Genomic DNA, 12,198 nt, shown 5'->3' on the forward strand with positions numbered 1-12,198 from the left:
CACAGATGGCCCTTTATCAGAGGTCAGCAAGTGCAGACAGACAGAAAGAAGGATGTCTGAAAACTCCTCAGACAGAAAAACACAAAGCAAGCTTAGGTAAAACAAAATGAAATAGTCAAAGGAACTATAATTCCTCAATAACTTCTACAGAACTTCTACCCAAAGCAATGGCACTCTAGACTGAGTTACCAGATGGTAACACATGAGAAATTCAGAAGGGCGAGCCCAGATAGCTCTGTTCTGTACAGAATAAGTCCTCGGGAGTTGCTGCAGCCAGTGCATCTTCAATCCCCACTGCAGACACCAAGAAATGTCGTATAGTCTGATTAAATAAAAGCAAATGAAGTTTACAGAGGAGTAGAAATGGCACAGATCAGAGAAATGTCCGCTGCCACAGCGTGAAACACTCACTTCCAGGGTTGAAAAAGTTAAAATTCAAGGGAGCTTTGGTGGCCCAGTGGCAAGAAGCTTAATTGCAATCCCAAAGGTACGCTATTCAAATCCACCAGATGCTCTGCTTGAGAAGGAGAGGCAATCTCCTGTACCAGTCAGATCCGATTTGACGGTATACACATACAGTAAAATAATTCTTGGATTCATTCACTTGTTAACCACCGCAGAATGCCAATGTATCAAGTAGAATACTAGATTCAGATTAAAAAAAACAAACCAACTCAAAGTAACTTGGTCGGGCAATGACGAACTACTCAAGGCCTTAAATCTTTACAGAAGCAAACTGCCTCGTCTTTCTCCCCTAGAGGGGCTGGTGAATTCAAATCACCAACCTTTTGTTTAGCAGCACTATCAGAGCTCCACTATCCTCGTTATGCAGCAAAAATAATTCAAATAGTGTCCTTGTGAACTTGGAAGGGAGAGGAAGAGAAAGAAGAGCAACATAAATAAAGGAAGAACTGCACAGAAAAAGGAGAATCCAACAAAGTAGAGAGACAATTCCTACAGTCAATTCCCACATGACATCCTCCTAATAAAGCATGTGAGAAAAGAATTTATAATTGTCTTCTAAAATGATGTCCCTTTACCCTTAGTCATTACGTGTTTGAGTTTTCCCTCTTTTTTCTCTTTAAATGTGTATTTCTTGTTCTTTTACACAACCACAGTATAATTATAACTCAAGAAATTAACATTGACACTAAAGTTTCATCCGCAGTTAATAAAATTTTATCAGTTGCCCAACTATGTCTTTCATAACATAAAAGAGGGGGAAATGTTTTCTGGTCCTGAATAAAATGCAAAATTATAAATTGCATTTAATTACCACGATACCTCACTCTTCTTTTTTCAGTCTTTTTTTAAATTGTGATTTTAACACAAGTTTATAGAAAAGTTGAATTTTCATTCATTCATTGTTGTATATTTTACTCCCTCAATCTTCTGTAATCTGACACATCCTTAGTCTTTCTTGATATTTTTAGGAGGGAAGGACCATTACTTTGAAGAATTTATCTCGATTTGGTTTTCTGTATTATTGCCTTATAGGTTATGCGCTTTTTTTGCCAAACATGCTAGAGAAGTGCAGTTAATCCTCCTTGGTGTAGCTATCATGTCAGAAGGCACATGATATCAGTTCATCTCATTACCAGTTCATCTCATGTTACCTTTGATCGCTTAGTCAAGGCTCTATCAGTGAGAATTTTCCACTGTAAAGTTACTATTTCCCCCTTTGCAATTAATAAGCAGCTTGTGGGGACATACTTTGAAACTGTGTGTGTTCCTATTTCTCATCATTACTATTACTCTTCCACATGCATTGTTGAGTCTTACCTGAATCTATATTGGTTTATTGGTATTTGTTAAATCATGATTTTTCTAATTCCATCATTTTTTCTACATTTAAGCTGAGAGTATCAATAAAGAAAACTTTGTTTCCCATTTCATATTTATTCATTCATTCATGGACCCCTACTTTTTTAATTTTAAATTTATGAATGTTTACAGAGACTTTGGATATCAATTCATTCGTTTTTGCACTTTTCTTCTTTTTGAAAAGTAAAAGAAAAAATTTATTTCATTGTTATTCAATCTCTCCCCCCAAGTCCACTCCACTAAGCTACCTTTGTTCTGGACTCCTGTCATAACCATAATATCTAATCATATATTCCTTTTGAACAGTTCTCTCCCTCATCTATTTCAATACAATACAGTATACATTACTTATCTTTCTCAGTCTCCTCCTAACACCTATGCCAGTCTTCTTTTATAAGAGTGGCATTATGCCATATTTGTCTTTTTGTGACAGAGATATTTTACGCAGCATAATGTCCTCTAGGGTCACGCATTTTATGTAATATTTCATGACTTCCTTGTTTTTCAATGCCGCATAGTATTCCGTTGTGTGAAAATACCAGAGCTTCTCTAACGGATCCCTACTTTATAATTTAATATCATCAATAACAACAACCGTCAATATTCATTTCTTGTTCAAATTGTGCCAGATTTGTCCTGCAGGAACCATAACAACCTGCTATTGTACACTACGCATTTGTCCATTATTTATCACAAAAAGATGAATTAATATATCTTTTTTTAAATGTAAAAGACAACAAAAAGTAGCAAAGACCTAAGAAAAGATAATGGCAAGAAAATGCAAGATTTGAGAACAAAGTAGGGGGCAGAAGCATGATGACTAACCAGATATGAACAAAGAAGAAGGAGGCTTTGGCTGCACTGCAATCCCAGAGGTGCACTGTTCGAAACCACCAGATGCCCTGCCGAGGAAGGAGGAACAATCTCCTCCTGTACCAGTCAGATCTGATTTGACGATACACACACACAAAATAATAAAATAAAAATTAACAAAGAAAAGAAGAAGGAGGCTTTGCTGGTTTTCATTGAGGCAACAAAACAGCCATAAGGACTATTCACTGAGAATTGGTGGAGTTTCTAGAATACAATATCTGTCTTGAAGGAAGTACAACCAGAGTGCTCCTTAGAGGCAAAGATGTTGGAACTTCATTTCACTTATTTTGGGTAGAATTTTAGGAGGACTCTGTCTTGAAGAGAGATATCACAGCGGAAAAGCTGGAGGACCAGCAAAAGTGAGGAAAAACCTCGGCAAGACAGACACGGTCACTGCCACAAGGGGTTTGAGCATGACAAAGATCGTGAGGCTGGCACAAGGGAAGGTGAGGTTTGAATCTGTTATTAGTAGGGTCACAATGAGTCATGGTTGACTCGACAGCACCTGAAAACATCAATAAAACCAACGGATGTTATTGGAGTTAAAAGAAAACAAGAGAGAGCCAGGGACAAGTGAGACTGATGAGGAAAAGATGCTACCAGCTGTATCATGGAATGATTTAGACAAAAAGTTTTTACGTAAAAAGATCAGAACCAATCATTACAAGAAGATAAATTTGAAAAGCAAAATTACTGGTATTATATTATCTGATTTGTCAAGTTTTAGTAGATTTCAGCTACCCATGCAACATTTTCATTTTCAAGACTTCCCCACTATGTCTTTTAGGTTCACCGTTTCTTTCTTTTTTTTAATTGTGATTTTAACAAAAGTTTACAGAAAAGTTGGATTTTTGTTCATTCATTGCTGCACATTTTGCTCCCTTCACTTCCCTTCCTCATTTGCTCAGTTCACTTTTTTTTTCAATACTCATTCATTGTTGAACATTTTCTTTCTCCCCTCCCCACCCCAATGCTCTCCAGTCCACTTTGCAATGCACCTCTTATTTTGGACTGTTGTCATAAATAACACTTTCCAGATGAACTGGGGGTTGCTGTTGTGCTGAACACTGTGACCCTGATGTGCCAAATGCAATATTGGTCACCCGTGGTAGACAGTGTTTGGTGGAGCTCCCCGATTAAAACAAGCTAGGAAGTGGGAGTGGTATCCACTTCTGAAATAGCTTGCCTCTGGAAACTCTATGAACTTGGAGAAAGGAGGTCTTAAGTTCATAGGGTCACTAAGATTTGCCTCGATGGTGTTTAACAGCAACAACTAAATTTTCTTTAAATAGTTCTTTCCTTCATCTGTTCCAATGCAGTGTTCATTATGTTTCTACTCTTTTCCTAGTTTCTCCCTAGCCCCTCATGTCAGTCTTGTTTTATAACTGTGGTGTTATGCAATATTTGTCCTTTTATGACTGAGATCTTTCATTCAGCATAATGTCCTCCAGGGTCATCCATGTTGTGTAATGTTTTATGAGGTCCTTGTTTTTCAGTGCTGCATAGTATTCCATTATGTGACTAAACTATCATTTTTCTGTCCATTTATTTGTTGATGGGCACTTGGATTGCTTCCATCTCTTAGCTATTGTGAATAATGCAGCAATAAAAATGGGTGTGACTATAAAAAGAAAATCCCTATGCATATAAAAAAACTTCTTCAACAGGGTAAAAGGAAATCCTTATACTGGGAAAAATATTTGGCAATGACATATTTATAGAATATTTCAGAACCTCAACAAGAAAAAGGTAAACAACCCAATTGAAAAATGGGCACAGATAAGAATAGTCACTTCACCAAAGAAGACATTCAGATGGTAAACAATCATGAAGAAATGTTCAGAATTCCTAGCAATCAGAGAGATGCAAATCAAAACAATTATGAGATGTCATCTCACCCCAGCAATAATAGCAAAGTTCAACAGGCCAGGAAACAACAAATGCTGGCAAGGTTGTAGAGAGATTGGAACCTTTATTTGCTGCTGGTTGTTGTTGTTATGGGCTGTCGAGTCGCTTGCGACTCATAGCGACCCTATGTACAACAGCCCTAAATTCTGCTCTGTCCTGTGCCAATCACACTGTCTCTGACTCTCCCATCCTGATTATCCCAGTCACTGAATCAATCCACCTCATAGAGGGCCTTCCCCTCCCGTGCTGTCCCTCCACCCTCCCAAGCATGATGTCCTTCTCCAAGGACCGGTCTCTCCTCACAACATGTCCAAAGTATGTTAGATGGAGCCTCAGAATTCTTGCCTCCAAGGAGCCACCCGGTTTAACCCTTTCCAGGACGAATCTGTTTGTTTTCCTAGCAGTCCATGGTATTCTCAATACTCTACTTGCTGCTGGTAGGAGTATAAAATGGTGCAACCACTATGAAAGGCAGTCTGGTGCTTTCTCAACAAGTTGGAAATAGAAATATCATTTGACCCAGCAACTGCACTACTGGGAATATACCCTAAAGAAAGAAAAGCTACCACCCACAGAGACATAGTTCACCATTTTCAACCTAACCGGATATTAAAAGATCAGTGAAGATCACCACTTTGCTGATGAATTAGGTGTAAAAAGGATGGCTTTACATCAACGTTTGTGGGTCACATACTTCTGTATAAGATTTATACAGGACACCAAAAATATGAAGACTTATTGAAGCTGGGAGTTAATCCATATTCTTAGGGGGGATATGCTTTTTTTCTTAGAAAGCATCTTTATTCAACAATCTCAATCTTCTGAAAAAAAGCATGATAAATCTTTTTTCAGCTCAGTTATGCAGGGTACATGGAACAATTTTAGTTCTAAAGAAAAATGCTAGCCTTAATTAGGCAGTTTAATGCACCAGAGTCTGGGGTCAGGCTGCCCGCATTTGAATCCCAGCTTCACCTCCTTAGTAGGTCTATCACTTTGGGCAAACTGCTTAACCTCCATGTTTCTTATTTGCAAAGTGGAAACAATAATAAAATCTGATTTGTTAGGGTACTGTGAGATTAAACTAGCAAATGCATGTGAACATACAGAATAGTGTGTGGCGGTTGCTAAGTGCTCAATAACATCAGCTCCACGTTTGCGGCTTGATAATGTTTATGCACTAATTGCTTCCCACTGATTACATTTGGGTTTTTATTGGCTGTCTCTGTTGGCTACGACTGCTTTACTCTGAAATAGCAACTGGTATTTGTATTGCTTTTTATGGTTTCCAAAACCCTTTTCAGATACACTGTTTTATTTCCATTTCCTAACCTATTCTCAAAGTCTATAAGCTTTAAAAGTAGACAATTTAAGAAGAGATAAAAGAGCACCTTTTGCTCATGTTACTATACTTTGCCCCTTTGTTAAATGACGAGCCTCAGACATTAAGTAAGACTTTCCTACTTGACAACATGTTAAGCGAAAATCCTTGGGCTCTCTGTAGGTAAGTTATTGCTTTTGGGCAGGAGAAGGATGGGCAATCTCCTCCTGAGCTATTGAACTGCCTCTGAAAGCCCACCAGAGGGTCAGCTCTCAGTAAGTTCCAACTCTAAGGAACAACAACAATAAATCACACAGGAGATTGCTCATCTTTCTCCCATGGAGAAGCTGGTAGATCCAAACCATGTGCCTTTGGGTTTGCAGTGCAATTCCTTACCACTAGGCCACCAGAGCTCCCTTCTATTGGTATAGCTGAAGATTATTTCTTAGTTTCAGTCAAATAGTATGGGTATATGTGTAATTCCTGTTTTATAAACTTAGGCAGATCTCCTACATGACACTTACATAAAGGCACAGACAAGTTAGCCTAGATACCCTTGTATCCTTCCCTTCCCCAGCCTATTCTCACCTTGGGCCAAATCATTGTTCTGGCTCTTAAGGATACATTATGTTGTTATGTGCCATTAATTCTACTATGACTCACAGTGACCCTATGCACAATAGCTATGAACCCCGCTCTATCCTGAGCCAATCTCACTGACTTAGACACACCTACTCTCATTATCATGCCAATCCATCTCATCAAGGGTCTTTCTCTCCTGCATTGTCCCTTGACCCTTCCAAGCATGATGGTCTTCTCCAAAGACTGGTCTCTTCTGGCTACATGCCCAGATTATGTGAGATGGAGACTCAAAATCTTTGCCTCTAAGGTGTAGCTTAGTTTCACCCTCTCCAGGATGGCATACATGTTTTCTCAGACAAATTCAGGAGAAGGAAAAGGACATACTACCTTTAAAAGTAAATTTATTCCATTAGTCTCCCTGAACAAACAGGCTAGAAAATAATGCACAGTTTAAATGAGGTTGACATCAGGGTTGGGGTCGTCCTCGTCATCGTTGTTAAGTAACGACGAGTCGCAGGAGACTCATAGCGACCCTATGAAGGAGAGTCCTCAACGCTTGGGTGTCTCTCATCCTTTCTTCAGATTCATAGGGTTTCCAGAGGCAAGCTATTACGGAAGTGTATGCCGATCCTGCTTCCAAGCTTGTTTTCATCGGGGAGTTTCACCCAGCACTGTCCGCATTGGGTAACCAACCATTAACGCATTTGGCACTTCAGCATCACAGTGTTAAGCCTCACAGCAACAAGTTATGGCAACTTGTACACCAGGGCTATACAACCATTATCCAGTATGCCCAAATGCTGGCAAACTCTGGGCAAGACACCCCCAGCTCATCTGGCAAGTCTGCTCTGCCAACCCCCACTTGGGGCAAATAGAATGCCACAAGCACCTGGATCCCTCAATACCTGCGGCTCCTCAAGAAGCCAGAGGCCACATGCAGCTGACACTAAGGTTGGGTAAGACTGAGAAAAACTGGATAAATTATGTATACTGCATTGAAACAGATGAGGGAGAGAACCATTTAAAAGCGATATATGACAGGTATATGGTTATCACAAGAGTCCAGAATGAAGGTTGCATAGTGGAGTATACTCAGGGCTGAGTGGATTGTATACCAATGAAGGAATTTTTCTTTTACTTTTCAAAGAGAAGAGCAAAGGAGGGGGGAGGGGTAGGCAGGGAGAAAAGTGCAACAATGAATGAATGGAAATTCAAAATCTCTATAAATGTTCATTAAAATTAAGAAAATATTTTTTTTTAAAAGCCAGTCTATAGGGAGCTCTGGTGGCCTAGTGGCAAGAAGCTGCACTGCAATCCCAAAGGTGTGCGGTTTGAATCCACCAGATGCTGTGCTGGAGAAGGAGGGGTAATCTCCTCCTGTACCAGTCAGATCCGATTTGAGGGTACACACACAAAGTATAATAAATTATTTTTAAAAAGCCAGTCTAAGAAACTATGCAAAATACATCAGCAGAGAGAGAGAGAAAATGTAAGAGATGATAAAGTGGTTTTACACTTGTGACAGAATGAAAAGTAAATGGTTTTCTTCTACTTTGGTCTGTTTGGCGTGAATACAGTCAATTCTTCATGCAGAGAGTTAGCTTCAGCCCTTATTTTCCACCTACATACTTCCTTTAACAAGTGTAACCACTTCCTCTTAGGTTCTAGGCTGGTTAAACTCCGGGCTCTGTTCCATGCCAAACAGAATGTTTTTCTGAGAGTTAGTTTTACCTCTGCAGGAAGCTTATATGAGATTGATGACTAAGGCAGAAATCTTTTTCAAATAAAGATTTGTCCTATTCTTCCGTCAGACCATAAACTTAGCCTTTTCTAAAAAGAACAACAGCAACAAACGATATCCTTTTCTTCCAGACTGCCTGCTTTGACCTTGTTGCCTGATAGTATCTGTGTGAGCCCTGGCTCTGGAAATACATTGCCTGGTGCTAACAGTTGACTCAGAACACACAGGAACTCCAACTTATGTCCCTTCATCCAGCTGGTTTAGATGATCTCAAGTCTGACTCCTAACTCCACAGCCACAAACTAAAACTACCCCAGTTCAGTTCTCAGTGCTGACCTGAAAAAGGAAAGAAAATAGAAACTTAACCAAAAAACAGGCTTTTGTACACCAGAAGGCAGTCCCAGAAGTTTACCAGGGAAAAAAAAATTTTTTTGAAACAGTATTTTTTTCCCAATCTAGTGGTAGTCAGCAGGGAGTTGCTGCTAGTTCAAAGATGGTGCCTCTGGTGGTGCAAATTCACCAGCAGCTCTGAGAGAGAAAGATGGGCTATTTCCTTCCCTGTGATTTTCAGCCTTGGAAAACCCACTGGAGGATCAGCTATGACTTGTTCCAATTCGATGGCAATGAGTTTGATTTTTTTTTTAGTTTGATTTTTAAGTGACGCAGCCAAGTTACAGAGAATCCAAGGAGCTTTTGGCCCCTTCAGCAGAGATTTTCTTTTCTTTTCTTTTCTTTTTAAATACAGTTCTAATTTTATACTGGTTCACTTATAAATTTCATATACCTTGTTTTTCACTCCAGATCTTTCCCATCTCCTTTACCCATCCCTTCCTCCACCCATCAAATTGTGCGTCCCTATGAAACCCAGCCCTCCTTTCATTCTCATCCCTCTGCTCCCACATTCCTCCCTTGGATCCTCACACACATTCTACAATAATGGTCTTATATAGTATTTGTCCTTATGAGACTGGGTTAGGTCACTTAGCATAATGCTCCCCAGTCCCTCCCATGTTAGGTAGTGATTTACAAAATCATTGCTCTTACATGCTGTGTGAATGCACCATAATTCCTCAATTCATTCAATTGAATTCATTCAGTTCATTCAATTGTAGGTAGACATTTGGGCTGAGAGATTTCTTTTTATTGTGTTTTGTAAAATTATTCCACATTTATACAATCATTTATATACATTGTTTCATTCATGTACATTTTATTGTATATAATGTTTCTATAGATTGGGGGCTTTTCTACAGAATATGGCAAAGATTTTGAAAAACACTTCTTACTCAAACCCACTAACAGTGAGTGGGAACAGACTCATACATGACCCTCTGTTGGGTTTCCAAGGCTCTAAATCTCATGGAAGGAGATCGCCGGTCATTTTCCTTTAGAACTGCTGGTCTACATTTGAATCACCAGACAAGTTTGCCTTTGAATTTTCAGTGCAACTTCCCCAGAGCTCCTGGAGGGAAAAATCAGTAAGGATTAAAATGTTTCCAGATTTATTTAAGTAAATATATTTCTTTAAAACTTGATTCAAATCAGAAGGTTTTAAGTTGGGAGTGAAAATAAAGGATGTTTTGAAATCATGGACATTTGTGTGTATGTATGTATGTGTTTGAGTTTTTATTCCTGTAAAAGGAAAGATCCATATTCAAATTCTAAAAAGAAAGGAGGGTCTGTATCGTAAAAACAGCAATGATCTAACCAAAATGCTTCCATCAGTATATGTCATAGTGATGTTGTTGTTATGTGCCATCGAATCACCTGTGACTCACAGCAACCCTTAATGTACAACAGCTCTGAAACCTGCCTACCCTAGGCCAGTCTCACTGACTCCGACACACCTAACCCCACTGTCCTAACTACTGTGTCAATCCATCTCTTCAGGGGGTCTTCCTCACCTGTGCTGTCCCTCTACCCTTCCAAGCATGATGTCCTTCTCTAAGGATCAGTCCCCTCCTGGCCATGTGCCCAAAGTATGTGAGACACAGCTTCCTCCAAGGAGAAACTCAGTTTCACCCTTTCCAAGACAGACCTGTTTGGTTTGTTGTGTTTTGTTTGTTTTGTTTTGTCTCTTGGTAATCCATGGTATTTTCAAGACTCTTCTTCAGCACCACAACTCAAAGGCATCATAGTGATTATCAGTTATTTATAGAAATGTAAAATTTACAGTATAAAGGATGTTGTTTTTTACTAGAAAGTTATGTTTAACTAAAGTTCTATGTTAATCAATGACCTCAGTTTACCATGAGTAATGTATGTTGTATTATTTAGACCAGTTGAAAAGGCAGTTAGTGAAGAGTTTTAAAGTACAAGCTCTCCTGATACAATTTGTCTTACAGACAGCAAGCAAGTTTGCATCAAAAAAATTTATCTTGATCCAAGGTGAAAAGGTTCATTGGCCAATGATGGGATCATTTGAGTGCAGTAAAATAATAAAAGACATTAAAACACTACTAATTTGTTCAGATACTCCAATTTATAATGTTTTAGACATTCTTGTCATACGCCATCAAATCAGAACTGACTCATAGCTGACTTTGCAGTAGGTGTTGTGAGGCTCTAAATCACACAGGAGGAGACTGTCCATTTTTGTCCTGCAGAATGGCCAGTGAATGTGAATTGCCTGCCTTTAGGCTGGCAGCACAGCTCCTTACCAACAAGGCTATCAGAGGGGATGCTAGAGAGCTCATTACTGTGAAAATTGCTAAATATAAGGAGACAAGCAAGAAATTATACTGCTTTCCTACATAAACTATATTATCAAGTAAACAAGAGGAGATAAGAAGTGAAAAAAAGATGTTGAATGAGAAGTTGGACCAAGAATAAGTAGGAGAGGAAAAGAATCAATTCTTATGGGTTGTGGTGTTGGAGAAGAGTACTGAATAGCCTATGAACTGCCACGAGGACAAACAAGTATGCCTTGGAGAAAGTGCAACCAGCGTGCTCCTTAGAGGAGAGAAGGGTGAAACTTAGTCTCATATACTTTGGGCACATTGTTAGGAGAGGCCAGCCCTTGCATGCTTGGAAAGGTGGAGTGTCAGTGAAAGAGAGGAAGACCTTCAAAAAGATGGATTTACATGGTATCTATAATTATGGATTCAAGTATATCAGAGATGATGAAGATGGCACAGGATAGGGCAAGGTTCAGATCTGTTATTCATAAGGTCGCTAGAAGTCATACTTGCTTTGATGGCACCTGGCAACAACAGAATGGTATAGTAAAAGGAGTTAGGCTGTCCTAGTGAGTATGGAATTGCACTGCCTAGCTAAAGGCAGGAGGTTCAAAGCTACCAGCTGCTCCATGGGAGAAAGGTGGTCAGCCCCCTCCTGTGTACTTTAACAACGTCAGAAACCCATTGGAGGGGCAGTCCTAAGTTAGTTCTGGCTCAACAGCACATAACAGCAATGCAGTATATTAACTAGATCTAAATTTTGGTTAACACCTGGTTGTTGTAAGGTGCCATTGAGTCACCTATGACTCACAGTGACTCTATGAGCAATAAATCTGAGCTTTGCCCTATCCTGCACTTTCCTCATGATTTCTGTTACATTGTGGGGACTGCAAACAAAACCATTAAACACAATACACGTGTGTTGTTGAATGCTAAACAAATTTGTTCTGTAAACTCTCACAAAAACCACAATAAGAAGTTTTACCAACAGTAAAAATAAAAGAAAACCTATGTTCCTACAAAAATTTGAACATAAATGTTCATAATAACTTTATCTATATCCCAAAATCTGGAAAAAATCAAAATATGCTTCAGTAGGTGAATCCATACCACTTAATACTGTTGTTGTTGTTGTTATGTGCCGTCGAGTCATTTCCAACTCATAGCGACCCTATGCACAATAGCCCTAAACCCTGCTCTATCCTGCGCCAACCGCACTGCCTCTGACACACCCATCCCTATTACCCCAGTCACCGAATCAATCCATCTCATAG

This window comes from Elephantulus edwardii, unplaced genomic scaffold (assembly GCF_000299155.1).
Source record: "Elephantulus edwardii isolate Elephantulus edwardi_28Jun2011 unplaced genomic scaffold, EleEdw1.0 scaffold00230, whole genome shotgun sequence".
Lineage (NCBI taxonomy): Eukaryota > Metazoa > Chordata > Mammalia > Macroscelidea > Macroscelididae > Elephantulus > Elephantulus edwardii.